The sequence below is a fragment of the Heterocephalus glaber genome, unplaced genomic scaffold (genome assembly GCF_053883595.1).
Source record: "Heterocephalus glaber isolate CG9 unplaced genomic scaffold, H.glaber_assembly_v1.0 deba00001481, whole genome shotgun sequence".
NCBI classification, from domain to species: Eukaryota; Metazoa; Chordata; class Mammalia; order Rodentia; family Bathyergidae; genus Heterocephalus; species Heterocephalus glaber.
The window spans coordinates 38,304,253-38,321,254 of NW_028258317.1; the positions used below are offsets into that span (position 1 = coordinate 38,304,253).

At 38.3% G+C, this 17,002-nt stretch overlaps 1 long non-coding RNA gene across 1 annotated transcript; it reads left to right on the forward strand.

Moving 5' to 3' along the window:
* Nucleotides 1-1,673: 1,673 nt before the first annotated feature.
* LOC147825912 (uncharacterized) lies at nt 1,674-11,438 on the forward strand. Its single transcript, XR_015440071.1, has 3 exons — nt 1,674-2,754; nt 3,810-3,879; nt 10,120-11,438. It is a non-coding gene; the product is annotated as an uncharacterized LOC147825912 (long non-coding RNA).
* The last annotated feature ends 5,564 nt before the right edge of the window (nt 11,439-17,002 follow it).

The following is a 17,002-nucleotide window of genomic DNA, read 5'->3' on the forward strand; positions in this document are numbered from 1 at the left end:
AAGTGTGAACACCGCCGACATCATTCCCGATACCCTGTGGCTGATGACCTAGTACGGCCATTATGTCATTGTCATTAAAGTTCTCACCCCAAGGTCAGAGAGGAGAGCTGGGGAGAGAGGCAGCAGGTCTGTGCACCGGCTGAAGCAGGGGTACTAATTGAGAGAAGAGGCACTCTCACCGATGTGATAATTCACCTTCCTCCACACTGAGACAAAAAACTAATATGCCCACCTTAAAGGATCTGCAGTTTATTTGGGCTCACATTTGAGGAGTTTCAGCCCTGGTGGAAGGGCCTGCGTGAAGGAAAGCTGCTCATGTAATTCTACCAGAAGCAGAGAGGGAAGGGAGAAGCCAGGGAGGGAGACACACCAGGCCAACCTTCCTCTTCAGACCAGACCCCACCTCCTAACGACTGATTGGCTGCACAGCCCTTGCGATCCTGTCACCTTCCAAAAGCCCCACGTGAGCTTGGGGTGGCATTAAGATATAATCCATAACATTTAAGATGCATTATTTAGAATTAGTAATGTGTTTCTACCTTTGGTAAATGAAGGCAGTTCAACCAGTGGGGTAAAATCACTCAGCCAATTTTAGTGAAGAGAAAACACCCACATAGGTGTCATTCTTGGTTGTCACAGTGCAATAGGAAGTCCATAAGTATTTTTCTATTATATCTTGTCCTCACAAGACCCTGAAAAGTGGGTGTTTTTACCATAAGAATACTAACTAGGAGAAAGCTACTGACGTAAGTTTACAGAGCTAGTAAGTGTATGAGCTAGGGTTTGAATCCAGATCTGTGAGCTCCTAAATCATGTCCTTCCCACTACATAATGCTGTCTCCCAAGTGGACAAATGCCTTCTCCATGGAAATGTGCTATCCTTAGCTGCCCAGATATTTTTAATATTGTGAATTAAAAGTGTACTTGATGTAAGTATTGGGAAGCACTTAATTCATTATAATTATGTCGCTTTTCTTCACATATTTATTATTATTAGCATTTGCCTTGATTCAATGTGAAGGAATTGTTGGAAATGTCATACAGGAGCCTCAGCATCATAGCTAAATGTTATGCCATAAAACATGATGTAAATATTTAGAGTGTGAGCCAGGTCACCAGAGAAACCTCCAGCTCTTGTCCTGGTTTTAGAATCTTGGGCTGCACTAAAAACAGCAAGAAGGTAGAAGAAACTTGCAACGTTGGATGATACCGTTATGTGGCTCAGAACCTTTTGCTCCTTGGTGGGCTTTCCTTCTGGATCAGAGTACAGCTGATAAGGTTTCTCTCCAGTATGTAGTCTATGATGTTCAGTAAGAGATGTGATGTGGCTAAAGGCTTTACCACATTGATCACATTTATAGGGATAAACTGTGAATTTATAAATGTGGGAAATTTTTATCAGATCTTCCTATTCAATATCAAATTATTCATTTTGGAGAGAAAGTTTATAAATAAACTTCTAATGCATAGAAACCAAATGTATACTTTAAACTAGTAACATTATATTCCTAGTAGGGCTTATAACTAGTGAAAATTATTTTATAAACAAAAATGTATTGAGCCATGGTCCAAATCTGGTATAAAACTTAAAATAAATGAACAAAAATTCTGTAGCATTATTATATTATTATTATTATATTATTATTCACACGTAAGTTTTATGCTATGAAGCTTTGAAATTATGAGCATTAATTAAAGCAGTGTTGTAGTATTATCAGTTACATAAACAAAATAAACATAAAACAGACTACAACTGATAATGAACAGCACTGTGATGCCCAACACCAGTCTCTCAGAACCTCCACCCGCATTCTTCTCTTCTTAGGAGGAACCTAACTTTGATCTCGTCATGTTTTAATCCTGCACCAACCACTTTTGGAGACTAAGGAATAGCCCACTACTATTTTCAGCAGAAAAAAAAAAATCACATATGGGTTGAAAAATAAAAACTTCTAGCAGTTTGGATCTTTTTCCAAGCAAGAGGAGACTTCTGGGAAAGAAATAGTCTGCAAAATATTTTTTCCAGAAACTATCACTTCATTATCTCCATAAAAGAGTTCAAGTTGCTGAATTACCTCCTTCTGTGGTTTGTCTCTTTCATCCTGTTGGTAATGTTATATAGAAATCTTCAGGGTCCAAACTTGGAATTTATTAAAAAGTAGTTGAAAACAATGCAAACACTAGCCAGTTACTGAAAATAGAGATTTTTTAAAATATTTTTGTTCTGTCCTATCGTAGCCCTATAATTTAAGGCATTTCTAAACATCAAAGAGAAGTATTTTCAATGAGAGCATTTTGGTGCAATTCTCTTCAATTTTTCTTAGGGGACACAGAATTTGGTAGAAGAGGACATTTCTTTAGACTGTCAAATACAAACAGAGGGTAAGCCTTTTGTTATTTTTAATTAAAAATAAAATTCTCCATAGTTCTGATGGATATTGTTGTGATTCTGATTGCTATAGTTTTTTGATATAGTTTCTGCATTTGATTTGGTCTTAGTTCACTCCCTTGAGAGTGGCCATAAGCTCTGGCCTGGCCTAGGCAAAAATTTAAGGGATTTGGTTGTGGACCTTTGCGGTGCACATTTTAAGGTTCACTTCTTGATCTAATGCCTACATATCACACATGTGACCAGGTGTGCCTCTCATAGGACTCTCGACTGACTTTGCAGATGACCTTGTGACTCCTGTTGATCATATCCAGTTAATTCCTACAAAGCCATTTGCTAGGAGAATATCCTGACCCATAGGAAAGGTAGGTTTAAGTGTGTGTGCATCAAGTGAGACAAACAAGGAAGTGAAATCAAAATCCATTAAATGGAAGAAATGTATCACTTGCCCCAGCCAGAGAGATGTTATGGGAACTGGTGGGAAATCCCAAGGCAGAGAGGGAGAGAGGGAGCAGAGCAGGGAGGGTGGAGGATCTGTGCATAGACATTGTCTTTTAAGGCTTCCTCTAAGAGGTGCTGGATTTGCTGGTTTAGAGGAAACACAGGTAAAGGAGGAAGCTTACTTACACAGCTCTGTGATGATGGTTCCATCTTACTGTGGTCAGAATATGAGACACGCTGGCTGTGGGATCAGTGAGCTGAGAACAATAGGGCTGTCTCTCAGACAACGCCCAGGGAGAGAGCTTCTGAGCAGGCCAGAGGTGATGGGGATGACTGGGCTTCAGAGAGCGTATGTGAGGCCTGAAATTGAGTATCAAGGTAGTAAGTGTATGGAACAAAGTTATGGCATGTATATATAAATATACACGAAGAATATGTAATCCCTGTTTTGAGAGTATTTTAAAGTCATTGCCTAAGATATATTCATATTTTATGTATACATCACACATACCTAGAGTAGTATCAACATAGGAATTGCATACTGATTTTGAATATTCCCAGAAATTTTCATATGACCTTCCAGGACATCGTAGCTTATGTGTGAATAGCTGCCATGAAAAAGTATTACAGAAAATTCATTGTAAATTTGCATGTTTCATGATTCTGTTCCACACTGTTTCATTTCAGGCAAATTTTATCAGGTTTGGTTTTTTGTTGAACCAATTTTAAAATAGTCTATTAGGTTGATTAAGATAATTCAGGGTTGCAGGTGCTATCCTTATACAGTAAACTGTTAATAACATAATCATTCACACTTGCAAAGTGATTCAGCATCTAGTTCCAAGTTCCCTCCTTCACCGGCCCAGTAGGTCCTAGAGCAATATTCATGGGGAAAATAAGCACTACTAGCAGTGGTATGCACCATAGCTGTCAAGACACGTTTATTTTCCCTTCTCAGCCTCACTTTGTTTAACTGCAGAAGCCTTGTGAAGTGGTGGAGAAGACAATGAGATACTGCAACTCCATGGCCCCTTTCAGATCATGTGGTGGTAAAGTATTTGGGGTAGTAATTAGCAGTCATGAGAACATTCAGGACGCTGGGGAAGGGTGATAGATTTGAAACCCACCTCAGACCAGAACTCAAGGCAGCAGTTTACAATAGGAAGCAAGGAAGATTGCATCTAATTAGAACTTCAGAATCATTTAAAAAGGCTTGGGGTAATTACCTGAGCAGGAAGAGGGCCAGGTTGAGGGTAACACCTCTGGTCAGGAGAAAAGGCCTATTTATATTCACGCACTCATTCAACTGTAATTTGTGAGTGCCCATGAAGGAAAATAAGATTTCTACTTTTCAAAATGTTGTGTTAAGTATATTTTAAGGTACCGTAAGCCATGATTTTTTACTGGAACTTTACATCATTAAATAACAAATGACCTGTTAATTCAATATTAAATTTAGTCCCATCCTGAGTTAAAGGCACAAACTCTGAAATTTATGCTCTAAAGATTTCTTGCCTTAAAGTCTAATGAAAATGACTTGACTATGCAGTCTTCACATACGTTTTAATCAGTGCATGTATTTAAAATGGTCTTCAAATACAACTTTTTCAAAACAAGCTTTTAAAAATATCAGACTGTAGAAAACTATAGGACAAAGTGACAATAAATTTAAAATTTATGAATATGGTAAATTCCATTGACTCATAAGAACAAAATATCTTAAATACAAAATGAAATAAAATTAATGTAAAGTAGTTGATTAGTTTCAACTTCATGTAGTGATTCAGTCAAAATAACATAAACACATTAACTAATAGACACACATGTAGCATTAAGTACATGTGCTTAAAGGATAGACATGCTTGCTTTGAAATGTAATAGAACAATGCTGATAAGCAAGGCTAGCTTTCTTAATATGTGGCTTCTAAAGTATATTTAAATTATTTTAGACAATTTGTTTCATGTGTGAAGACAAAGGACAGCCAATATTTAGCACATTAAGATGCTTTGTAGGGGCCAGCTCAGTAGTGCCACTGCCTGCCTTGAAAGCGCAAGGTCCCGAGTTCGATCCCTGGTACCAAAAGAAAAAAAAAAAAAAAGATGCTTTGCAATGTAGCTGCTTGTTGCTAATGTTCCAGGTAGGAATCACATAGCTCTTCACTTTTATTCTTGAGACTCCTAATATTCTGGGATTAACCATGATATGAATTTTAGCACTTTGTCTTGTGAGTGATTTTCGCCTGACACAAGGTCAAGGCTGTGTAGCCACACCATTCTCCTGGGAGAAGACAAGCATTCATTCTGTAAACTAGGCAGTGCTTAACACATGAGGCAGTCAGGCAATATGAACTACCATGATTTAGTAACCACTGAAAGTTTACCCTGGTTAGAAATTGGAGCCATACTTGTCCTAGGAAGAGCAAAGAGGAGGAGAGCCACGGACAATTGAGCATTACATATGCCTGTGAGAGACCTCGAAACAGGAGCCAGTGTCATGGCTGGGAACTTAGAATAATTAGAAGGGAAGCTAGATTAGGCATGGTAATAAAATATCAAAAAACAATTAAAAAACCCCAGAAATGAGAAGGTCCATGCTGTGTTTTATAGTTTTCCTGCTTTCTCTTTCTATGTCTTTGATTTTAAAACTCATAGAAGTAAAATTTCCAGGCTGGAACTCTGTTTTCAGGACCATTTCCTCTGTAAACTGTTTCTCTGCCTTAGACAAGAGCCATTGCAGGCAGAGACAGACAGGAAAGCAGGTTCCAAATTCCATTTCCAAGCACCACCCATTTTCCAGGGTTTAATTACTGGAGTCTACACTCAGGATCTCTGATTTGGAACTTCCTGGGTGACACCCAGCTGATGATGCTTCTGCCTTGGATATCATTGTAAGTTCCTCCCAGGAAGCTCTCACATTTGGCTGCTCTATCCTCCTAGGGCAGAGCCTATGGTAGGCAGTGAAAGAAGGACCTTAAAAATGGGCAAAACATTGGGTGAATGGTCCTTTCAGGATTTCATGGAACTAACTCTGGCATCCTTACTCAGGTATAATTTAAATTGCTATTACTGTGGCAGGGGCATAAAGTGAGACAGAATAAAGAAAGTGGACCTTCCATTTTCCTGCAAGCTGACTCTCTTCTTTAAACGGAAACTTTAGCTTACAATTTCGGCCTGTAATTACCCTTTCTCTTAACTATTATTAAAGCTTATATTGATCGGCCATTGAGTATGTAATAGCATTTCACTAAAATCAGAGTATCTAGGGAAGATTAGAAGTATTTACAGGAAATCTAATTTGGCTAAAAGCAAAGCATCTGCCCAGTTTCTGACTTCCTCAGCTTAAAATTCTAGGCCCCAAAGATAAAGTACAGTGATCCTAAGCTAATGTTTAAATCTTCTTTTTGGTAGACTGAGATCATACTTCCATATAATCTCTAGTAACTGGGTACATAAGGAGCAGAAGTGGTAGACAAATTGAAATGGAACACTCTAAATATTAGGGAGTAGCAGTACAAAGGTCAAAACAAACACACAGGTAAACATAAAAGGGCTAATTATGTAGCCTAAAAAATCTCAAAAAGAAAGCTGGCAGACAACAATGGAAAGGTGTAAAAAATACTGTCATTTCACACCTGACCTCAGTGACAAAGATAAGTTGAGGCATATAACGCAGAAAAACTTACTTAGTAAGTTTAGGCTAGAAAAAGGAGTGTGTGTAAAAGATGGGGAAGGTCTTTAGAAATGTATAAACCTTAAGAGAGTGAAGAATGCTTTAAACCAATATAATTACTTTCTGAGGTAAAATAAGCTTCCCAGGACAAAGTTGCTTTATTTTGGAACATAGCACTATGGTGCCCTCGCTCTCATTACGGATGTGAACTGTGACCAGCAACACACAGCTGGCAAGGCCAGCACGGGCCACATCCTGACTCTTAGGGATGCATGTCCTGTGCTCCCATCCTGCTGAAGGGCATCTCAGCAGGTGCCTGGAAAACCAGGGAAACAGGTACTAGACAGAGGAGTTCTGATTTAATGGCAGCATGCTTGAAAGTAGCTCAGTGTTTTGCAGCTGACTTATTAATTCCTTATCTCAGTTTAATACCACGTAAATACTCTTTTACTGCATTTGTTTGTTAGTCATCCCAAAGCCAGTGATGACATGGGCTGGGAAGTTGAAATAACAGAAAGGTAGCTTCTCTGGCAGATGAGCTGTGGGCCACTCACTTCCGGTGGAGGCTCTCTCCTTGGCCTCCTTCTGCCATCCCTTTGTGTGAGGAAAGGGAGAGGGAGGAGGGGAAGAAGAAAGCCCTCTGCTGTCCCTTCTTTTCAGTGAACTGATACCCTCCTGAGGGGCTCACTCGTAACCTAAGTACATTGCAGAGCCCACACCTCTAAACACAGCATAATCCTTATAATATTTGATCATATCAATTCTTGGACTGTCAAGGACACAGTTTAGTTTATAGCAACTTGTTCTACATGTTTCAGGTAGTCAACCTTAGGAATAGTAATAATTTCCAGGTATAGGGCAAAGAAAGGCTATAAACCTCACTGAGAATTTGAAAGAGCCCAGAATCGAGAAAATGAAACCACCTCATCTATTTCATCCACGTAAGTGTTTGTTTTTGTTTTGTTTTGATTTTGAGTCTTTCTTTTTTCTTTTGCAGTACTAGAATTGAACCTAGGGAGTGCTGAGCGACATCCCCAATCCTTTCTTTTCTTCCTTTTTTAAAATTTTTTGAGACAGGTTCTTGCTAGATTGACCAGGCTGTTTCAAACTTGTGTCCCTCCTGCCTCAGTCTCCCAAGTAGCTGGTATCACAGGCATGCGCCACTGTGCCTAGCTCCGTGCAAGTTTTAAAGCATGAGCTGCCCATCAACTACTTATACTACCCAGGTCACTAACAAAAGTAACATGTAGAATAGAGGAAAAGAAGCATTTTTCTACCACCAGGATACTGGAGGAAGCCTAATGATAACAGGAAATGGTAGCTGCCTGAGGATGTACGGCACTGGGGAAGCAGGGGGTAGTGGTGCACTAGGAAACACTCTATTTACAACACCCACCTCTAGCAATTATTGAGTATGGGAACACGAGGTGGAGAATGCCGGCCTTCCTTTTTCAAGTGAAAATTAAAATTTAAATACTTATGCAGAAATCTCAAAATTTTTATGTCTTGGCTCAATAATACAAACAAAACAACAACAACAAAATCACCTCACGGAATGAACAAACTGTCTCCATCTATCCAGTGGTTGGTAGGCCTAAGATTTGTTACCTCTGAGGTAAATTCTGAACAAAATGCTCAGATTTTCATTTGAGTGGTAACTATTGTATCTGTGTGTGTGTGTGTGTGTGTGTGTGTGTGTGTGTGTTTAAAAGCTATCAGGTGGAGGAGAGGCTCAGTTCTTCTTTCTGAATTCAGTATTAGTCATATGAACCAGATCCCCAGTCTACCCCTAGCATACCTACCACAACAGATCTATTCTACAGCCAGCTTCCTGTCCAGCCTCATGATATCAGATACAAGAGAAGTAAATAATAGGACCCCGGAGCCCAGGCAAATATAAAACGTGTTGAACAGAAAGCATCACAGGATCCATATTTCTGCTCAGCAGGCGATCAATTTACAGATTAGATGTTAGGCAGGAAATGACTTCCCTCATTAAATGATGTTTAAGTGCTCTTCCTTTCAGCATTGTCTGTGACTAAAACTTCTGATCCCACAGGAAAAAATACACAGTACAACAAGGAGTCAGACAACATGGAATGTTGAACTTAGAAAAAGGCACAACTCCACAATCATACAAATGTTCTCATTTCAAATTCTATAGGCAAACAAGCTTCCTTTTTTAAAAAAGTTTTGAAAAGGAGTTAGAGGTAGGGAAAATTCTTTTGTTCATTTATTCTCAAATTTTTATTGAGATGCTGCTATGAACCACACACTTTGTTGAGGATATGGTAGCAGATAAAACACATATAGTTCCTGCCCTCATGAAATTTGAAATTCTTATATGGAAGGGGGAAAATATACAAATAGAATAATAAATATGCAATGTGAAGTCAAGTAATAATGATTGCTAGGAAGAAATCAAGCAGTGTAAAGAGAAAGTGAGGCATACATGCTTACTTACAGGTTATTTTCTAACATAATTAAATGAAATAAAAGAATCAATGATCTAACATGTAGAGAAAGAATTTCTGGAGGAGAAAACAACGCATGTGAAGATGAGTTCTAGGAAGTCAGCAAAGGAGAGGGTATCAAAAATCAGATAGCTAATTATAATAAAGACTGTATCTTAAAGAAATACATAAATAAAGCCTGAAAGTAAATCATAAGGTCTTCAAAGCAGAAGCCCCAACTTAGATGATCATAGGGAAATAAGTTCCATGGAGCCAAGATAAGAAATGTCAGAAATAAAATGAGTTATTCATCTTTATTACTTTGAGATTGTTCACTGTTTCTTTATGTGACAGAATTATAAAATGATATCATATATATGATAAAATGTATAGAATTAGTAAAGTATGAGTAGAATAATTCTTGACATAGTCTTTTGTTATCTTCACAAAATTCAGTTTAAGATACTTTGTATACTTGTATTTCAAGATACCAAAATTACCAGTCATTATTCTATTGTCTACTTTTATATGCTATGGTAGTATAGATTTATATAAATATCTGGCAAGCTATTAGGCCTTAGTGTATAAAAGGCCTTGAAAAGATGCAAGCCATTAGATAAAATAATTCCACTTCTAGGAATCCATCCTAAAGAAATAAACAAAAGCAGACAAAGATTTATGTGCAGGGATATTCACAATAGCTCTATTTATAATAGTGAAAAGTTAGAAATGACTTAAGTGTCCAACTATAAAAATTATCTATCTCAGTGTTGAAGTATTTTGTAACTAGTTGAAAAGTTATACATGCAAAATATACATAAGATACATGTATCTATATGTAAATGGAAAAAAGGCTAAAAGAGTGTATATCAGATAGCTGACTAGTGGAGAGAAAAATAATTTCTGTATTCTATGGATTCTTTTTTAAATATTCCACAATGAGAAGATGTACTTCTACATACAGTATGGGAAAAACATTTTTTAAAATGTCAACGTGTGGCTGCCCTTGGAGAGACTTCCATGTGCATGCATGTTAAACTTGTGTGCCTTTTCTCTTGTGAGTTTGTCTACAGTCAGTTTGTTTCATAGAGCCAAATTATTGAAGCTTAAGGGGATAGAAGGAGACTGTTTTTTCAGTGTTACACTCAACTATCCTTCTTTTCTAGGTTGCAGACATGTAGGAGGAGGATACACATTTCTCAGAATTTCTTCAACCTTTCTCTGGTAACTTGCAGCTTCCAAACAGGAATCTTCCTCTTGCCTTCCTCATCAGGCTACCTGAAGAATTCCTTGAAAGGTTTCAGACTTACAAAAAACAGGAACACTGACTGTGTTCTAACTCCCTTGCCTTTAGAACATCCCAAATATCTGCCTTGGCTTGTATCCAGATGTCTCCCAAAGTCTCATGTGGTCATAGGTGGGGCTTGCTAAATTAATCCACTAATTGGCATGGCATAGTTCTGGGAGTGGATAATGGGAAGGCCCAACCTGGGTGTGAGTGCTGCCTGCAGTAAGGGTGTGCAGCCTGGATAGAATATAAGGGATGGAAAGAAGGCTGCTGTCCTCACTTGCTGCCCCACTACTTCACTGCCTGCTGCCTTCTGTCTGCCATGGACTGTTTCTTCTCTGGGATGCCCCTCTGCCATGCCACCCTGCCTTGGAGTCAGCCAACTATGAACTGAGACTTCTACATACTGTGAGCCAAATAAACCTTTCTTCCTTTAACTTTGGGTGTCCAGTATTTTGTGTCATCAATGAAAGAAAAGTAATAAGACAATATCTTATGAGATTCAAAAGCTTGTATACTGCTTAACATTGTAGGAGTAAAGTGGTAATCACAACAATAATAATCATAGCTACCATTATTGAGTGCCATTTGTCAGTCACCCTCATAATTTTTCACCATTTCATGTCTTACTTTATGAGGTTGATCTTATCATTTCTATATTACATACAACTGATGCTTAAAGACAGGAATAGTAAATATCTCACTCTGCTTGGGTCACACGGCTAGGAAAGTGCTAGATAACGAAAACTACCTACTTCTTCCTTCTGCAGCCGCACATGTAATATCCACATTACTATCTTCCAGGGATTCTCTTCTCAGAAGGTAAGATGGCAGGGTGTTTCATATCAATAAAATTGCCTATGGCATCCATTACACCAGATAAGGGAGCTCTAGATCTTGTGTGGGACTGATATTTTTATCTTTGGGCCACAGCTTGGCTGTATTAATCTCAGCCACCTGACCATCATTAAAATTTGTTTTGAAGAGACCAGGCAGCAAAATGCTATAGACAACTTTATGAAATCCATTATATACATGAAAAACTACCTAAGGCGAATGCTATCCTGTTTTCCTGCGGATATATACATATACAATATTCCTCAGTTGTGTGTCACCCAAAAACCTGACTGGTCCAGCAAAGAGCTGTTTCATGACTAGTGAGTGGAACGTCTTGCTTGTGTCCAACTTTGGAAAGCTCTGTCCACCACATTTGAGCAAATGTAGTCACCGGCACCAAGATGCTGGCTCAAGCACTGAAAAAAATGGGACAATTACCTAAAATTTTTTACTAAGAAATATGTAGGAAGTAGACTCTTTTTCTTTAGTTCTAAGGATATTAAGCTAGTGTTGGGAATATGGAAATATTAGTTTCAGCATAAGATTAGAGAGCTTAAAAGGTTAGCTTGAGTTTGATGTGTTTACAACAGACTGGACTTAGAATGACGCAAAGGAGAAATATAATTTTTTAAAAATTAATATGGAGACATTACACTGGTAATTACCTAAAAATTCAGTTAGTTTTCAAAGTGAACAAATGATGCTTAATTGATATCCCATGAGAATATCAATAACACCAATAATACAGCACAACACATTTCTCTTTAAAATTTATATATTTAATTTTTAAAATAGGCACAAATACAATGAAATCTAAGTAGTTTGACATTGTGAACATTTAGCAAGTTTTAATGTAAAAACACTTCAGTTAAGAAATCTCATTCAGGAAGTACTTAATCCAAATTATTTTAATCCCAATAATTGTACAGCAATCATACATCCACATAATTGTGCCTCCAATAATTTGGACCAATTGAACATAGGCCCAAAGCCAGCCTCTTTCCTTTGGGAAGTGCATGAAGGGTATTGATCTATACCCAGCCTTTGGTCCTACAAAACCTCTAATGACACTCACAGCTGTTGTGATCTAGTGGTCCAATAAGCTATGGATCTCAATATTTGAAATTTGCATCCCATTTGAGCATTTCTTTTTTAATTAATGAAAAAAGGACTGATGGTTCAACGTGATTTCAATGAAAATGAAGAACTGAATCTGTGGCTTTGTGCAGTATTGAAAATAAAAAAGGAAAAGGATAAAACAGAAAATCCAAAGCACAATTAATCAGATGCAAACGGGTCAGCTCAGAGCAAGAGAACCAAATGCTTTTCTTGGCTAAATCTAAATAAACGTTTGTCAGAGGCTGTAATTTCCTACAGTGTTCTTCCCATCCCCACCTCAACGTGTTTTTCTTTTCTTTAAACACCCTTCCTCCATATCTAGCACTTCAGTACCCAGAGGAGCCCGCCTCAGAAGGCACAAAAGCTCTGTACGCTGGCGAAAAGCTGGCACTTCAAACCCAACTCACTCGATTGAATCTGTGTTTTATTCACTCTCAAAAGCTGGCTTGGAGATACCGTTCTAACATTCCTTAAATTTGAATTCCCTGGCTTTTGTCACTTTAAACCAGATCCTTAATATTATTTAAATGTGAAGTGTTGGTTTTTTTTTCCTTCCCCACTTTGGGGTGAGGGATGGGGAGAGGAATCTACTGTTATTTTTAACTGAACTATCTTGTTAACCTTGGGGAACATCCTGAGCTGAAACCCATTCAAGCAATAATAGCTCAGCGTTTCACTCCTGCAGACAGCTCTGCGCAGAGTCAGTTTGGAAAAGCTCTTTTAAAAGCGCAGGCTCTGCCTGGCCCTTTTCTTTTGGTTTCTGCGGAATTTTTCTTAGTAACAATTTTTGGCTGAGTGGGTTAGGTCGATTGTAAACTGGAAGCACTGAAAGGAGCAGGGGGAGGGTCTCTTGCTGAGCTAATTAAAACAAAGCCTGCTTGTGTGACTGCCTCCCCGCTGGTGCAAGGGCCTCAGAGCAGGGCCTTCGCGGGGCACACAGCCCCGTCTGCAGGGACTTATATTTTTAAATACAATTAAAAGTAATGCCTCTTTGTCGATTATACTCTCCTCGCCAAGCCGGAGGAGGGCGAAGCTGCCAAATATTTACTTTGAAATGTGTTGTGCCGCCGCCTTCCGGAGCTGCCCCAGAGCTCCCAGCCTGGGCCGGGGTAGCCTGCAGACGGCGCCGTTCTGAGAGTAGCTGAGCTGGTGTCGCTTGGGTCTGGGCAGAGACAGAACTGTCTTTCCTCTTGGTGATGCACAGGTTGGAAAGTAAGAGCCACCTCCAAAGCGAACTCTGCGTGCGAGCAGCCGAGTATTCACAGCAGACCTAACTTGGAAAAAAAAACTTGTGCAGTGAAGAGAAGAGCACGGCCTGTACTTTGTCCTCCGGGTTTTAAAAGCATCGAACGTTACATGCTCACGTGAACCTTTTTTAAAGCACGGCCATCCATGAAATATTCCCTTTATGGTTTTAGTGGCTGTCCTCTTTCCATGCTGTTCACGACTATGATTATTTTATAAGCCCTTTTGTGGGTGGGTTTATTTGATTTAACCTTTTAAATGTAGCTTTGTTTCTGAAGATACAGGAAGTACAACGCCAAAGGAAAACTGCCTGGAAAACTAATGGGGAAGAGGGGACGCAGCTGAAAGGAGAAGTTTTGGGAAGACATTAAACTTATCTGGGACTTTCTTGATTTTTCTAATGCTATTATCTAGAAAGTTGAATGCCAAGTTTTGATTCCTAAGTTTTATGAGGTTACATGGTACCAAACTACTACTTGGCTAGGTGTTGTTTTTTTTTAAAATGAAAAATGCAGACTTGGAAAACAAGGTGCTGCATCCATTTTCAATGAAAAGAATAAAAATGTTAAACCTCTCCCTGTGGGCCTGGGCCTGAGCCAGGTAAGGGAACGGAAACTCGGATGAGCCCGGTTGCTGAGAAAGTAATGAGATGAAAATACTCCTCTGCTGGAAGAAACTTTATATTTTAGAGGGTCCCCCTGCCCTTCCAATAAAGAAAGCTAAGTTGTACTACATTCTATTTCATTTTTTCTTTAAAATAACACTTTTTTTGAAATTTTGCAAATTCTTGAGGACACAGCATTTACTTCTATTTTCTTTTTGCATCTCTGATTTCTCTTCTGTCCCTTAGTGGTGAATATTTGACATCCAGCCATTCCCAGGGGTGGCAGACCAATGCACTCCTAAACACACAGTTGCTTCAGTCCACCCGGAGATGAAGCAAGGCTCCAGGGGATGAACAGCCACCCATAAATAACCCTTCAGAAATAACCTAAGGAACATGTCCCACAAAGAAATCCTGGCTGAGTAGATTCTTTTTGTTTATTTTGTATAAAAGTATTCATCCTCTAGATTTGTACCCATATAACAGCACTTTTCAAAAACTCACAGTTAAAGCAAAACAAAACCAAGTAGAAAAAAAGTCCCACCTGAAAGGAAATTAACTGGTGCCCTTTGCAATGCCAGGAAAAAACAAACTTACCTGCCATTCTCATGACTGCAGAGAGCAGTCAGAAGAGGATGGGAGAAGAAGGGAGAGTCATGACCAGTCTGAGTACTCATGCTCTGACTGAGGTGTAGGCCATGTACGTGTAGTTAAAAGCACTTTCAACATCTGCTTCCTGGTGCAAAGCCTACTGCTGTAAATGATGGGGTGTGTGTGCCTCAGACTTATCTTTGGCCAAGACAGAACGGACCCACTATGGTGTAAGATGGCTTCAGTTTCTGGGTTTTTGATAATCTAGAGAAAACTGGAAGTTTGAAAATGTTCTTTTGGAACTTCAGTTACTGCATTTTAGTGAGATGAGCTCAAGCAAGGAGTAAGAGTGATGCAGAATGTTAGATGGGCCTACATTACTCGTTGAATTTATTTTGAACATTTAGCTCAGTCTCACTTTTGACACCTAGAGCAGGGACTGATTTATGTATGTGGATGACATTTGTACGTGCACTTAGCCAAATTCAGGGAAATTATATATAATATTTTAGTCTACAGACATCCTCTGTGATGGTCAGTTAATAAGTATAACTTTCATAGTACAATTTTCTCTTAGCTTTCTAACGCTCGAGTGCCAAAATTCTAAAGAATCTTATTTTTCCTTATTTCTTTTGTTTATCCTCTATCTTCATCAACATCACCCCAGGTCTAGTTCTTATCACTCACAACTTTATCTTGACAATGGACAGATGGCTGGACTGCCTTAACCTCTCTGGATTGATACACCCTAATACTGCACTTACTTCTGAATTGGCTGTTTCATCCATTCTTTTACAACATTTACTTCCTGCTCAGAATTTATGTTAGCACCCTGTTTTCTAAAGGAGGACATTCAAACTCTTTAGTCTAGCTTTCATCTGCTTTTTCTAATTTCATGTCTTCCTCTCTAATCAACTCTCGATGAACTCTACTTTAAAATCTTTCATGTTCCACTGCCTTCCATTTTGACTTACATGATGCCCCTACTTGGAATTCCCTCTCTTCTACTTGATGTCTCGAGTTCTAATTTGAGCCCAAACTCCATCTCTCATGTTTCTGAAGCCGTATGAAATAACAAACTATTTGCTTTGGAACAATTGTTTATACATCACTTAATACAAATAAGAGTATAAATTGTTTGAGAGCAAAAACAGAACCTTACAATCTTTTTTTTATTTTCCAAGCAGGGTTTGTCCACAATTAGTGTAAAGAAATAATTCTTCCCTGCCTGAATGTTTGAGCTACTTTATTGAGTAAGATAAGGTTATCAGGAGGAACAATCTTTGGTAAGATAGTTTCAATTTCCTACAAAGGGAGATCATAATCAGGATCAACAAGGAGTGGAAGAGATGGAAACTCCAAATCTGGACATGAAGAGCAGACCTATTAAAAGGAGAGAAAAGTTTACCCATCTCTTTTCTCCACTTTGAAGAGTCTATTCACTTTGAACTATAGAAGTTCTTACTTAGGGGATTCTAAAATGATATTTGTCCCCTAAAGAATCCTAATAAAAGTGTCTGTAATAATGGACAGCTGGGTTCAACATGTAAATTCTATCTTGTAGCACACATTGCCTAATATCTGCTGATCATTTCCTGTTACTATCTTTAAACCATTAGTAAAGTTACATCAAATGTCATAGGCTTGTTCTAGGTAAGCCATGGAAAATCAGAAAAGTAACTGTTTGCCTAATGTTAAAGGAAGCGCTCTTTCAGTTGGTACCCAGTGGCATTGGCAGCAGGGGACAGAGAAATAGAACAATCTAAGAGGAATGGTAGCCTTCTAAGAAGGCTTCTCCCCAGGAGGAGTCAAAATGAAAAGTTTTAGATTGCACAGTTCTTTTTTTAAAAAAATAAAAATAGCATTTCCTTCTTAAATTCCTATTAAAATATTATACCGAAGTCTTATGAATAGATATTGCTATTATTATTATTATTGTTCATATTTAGGAATAATTATAGTAAATTTACAATCTATGCTTTATAGATAAGATATGCAGAGAGACAGTTTTCTTTTCTATAGCGTGTTCATAAACTTCTATCTTGGTGCACCTGTGGAAGAAAGGCTGTTTTTTTCTAACCAACCAATTAGTCACTTTTTATTTAAAATTACAACTTTTAAAGATTTCCATCCACCTTTCTCTTTCCTCTTCAGGTAACATCCAGGCACAGAAGAAATCTTTCATGACATTTCAAACTCAAGGGATGGGCTGCACCACTAATTTCTGATGTTTTATCTCATGTAATATGAGATTAATTCAAATTAAACAGAAAGAAAGCTAAAACTATACAAACATTTACTCAAATTCAAGAAATCTGTGTGATTTTAGGTTAGGCAAATATATCTTAGGTCACAAAAAATCACT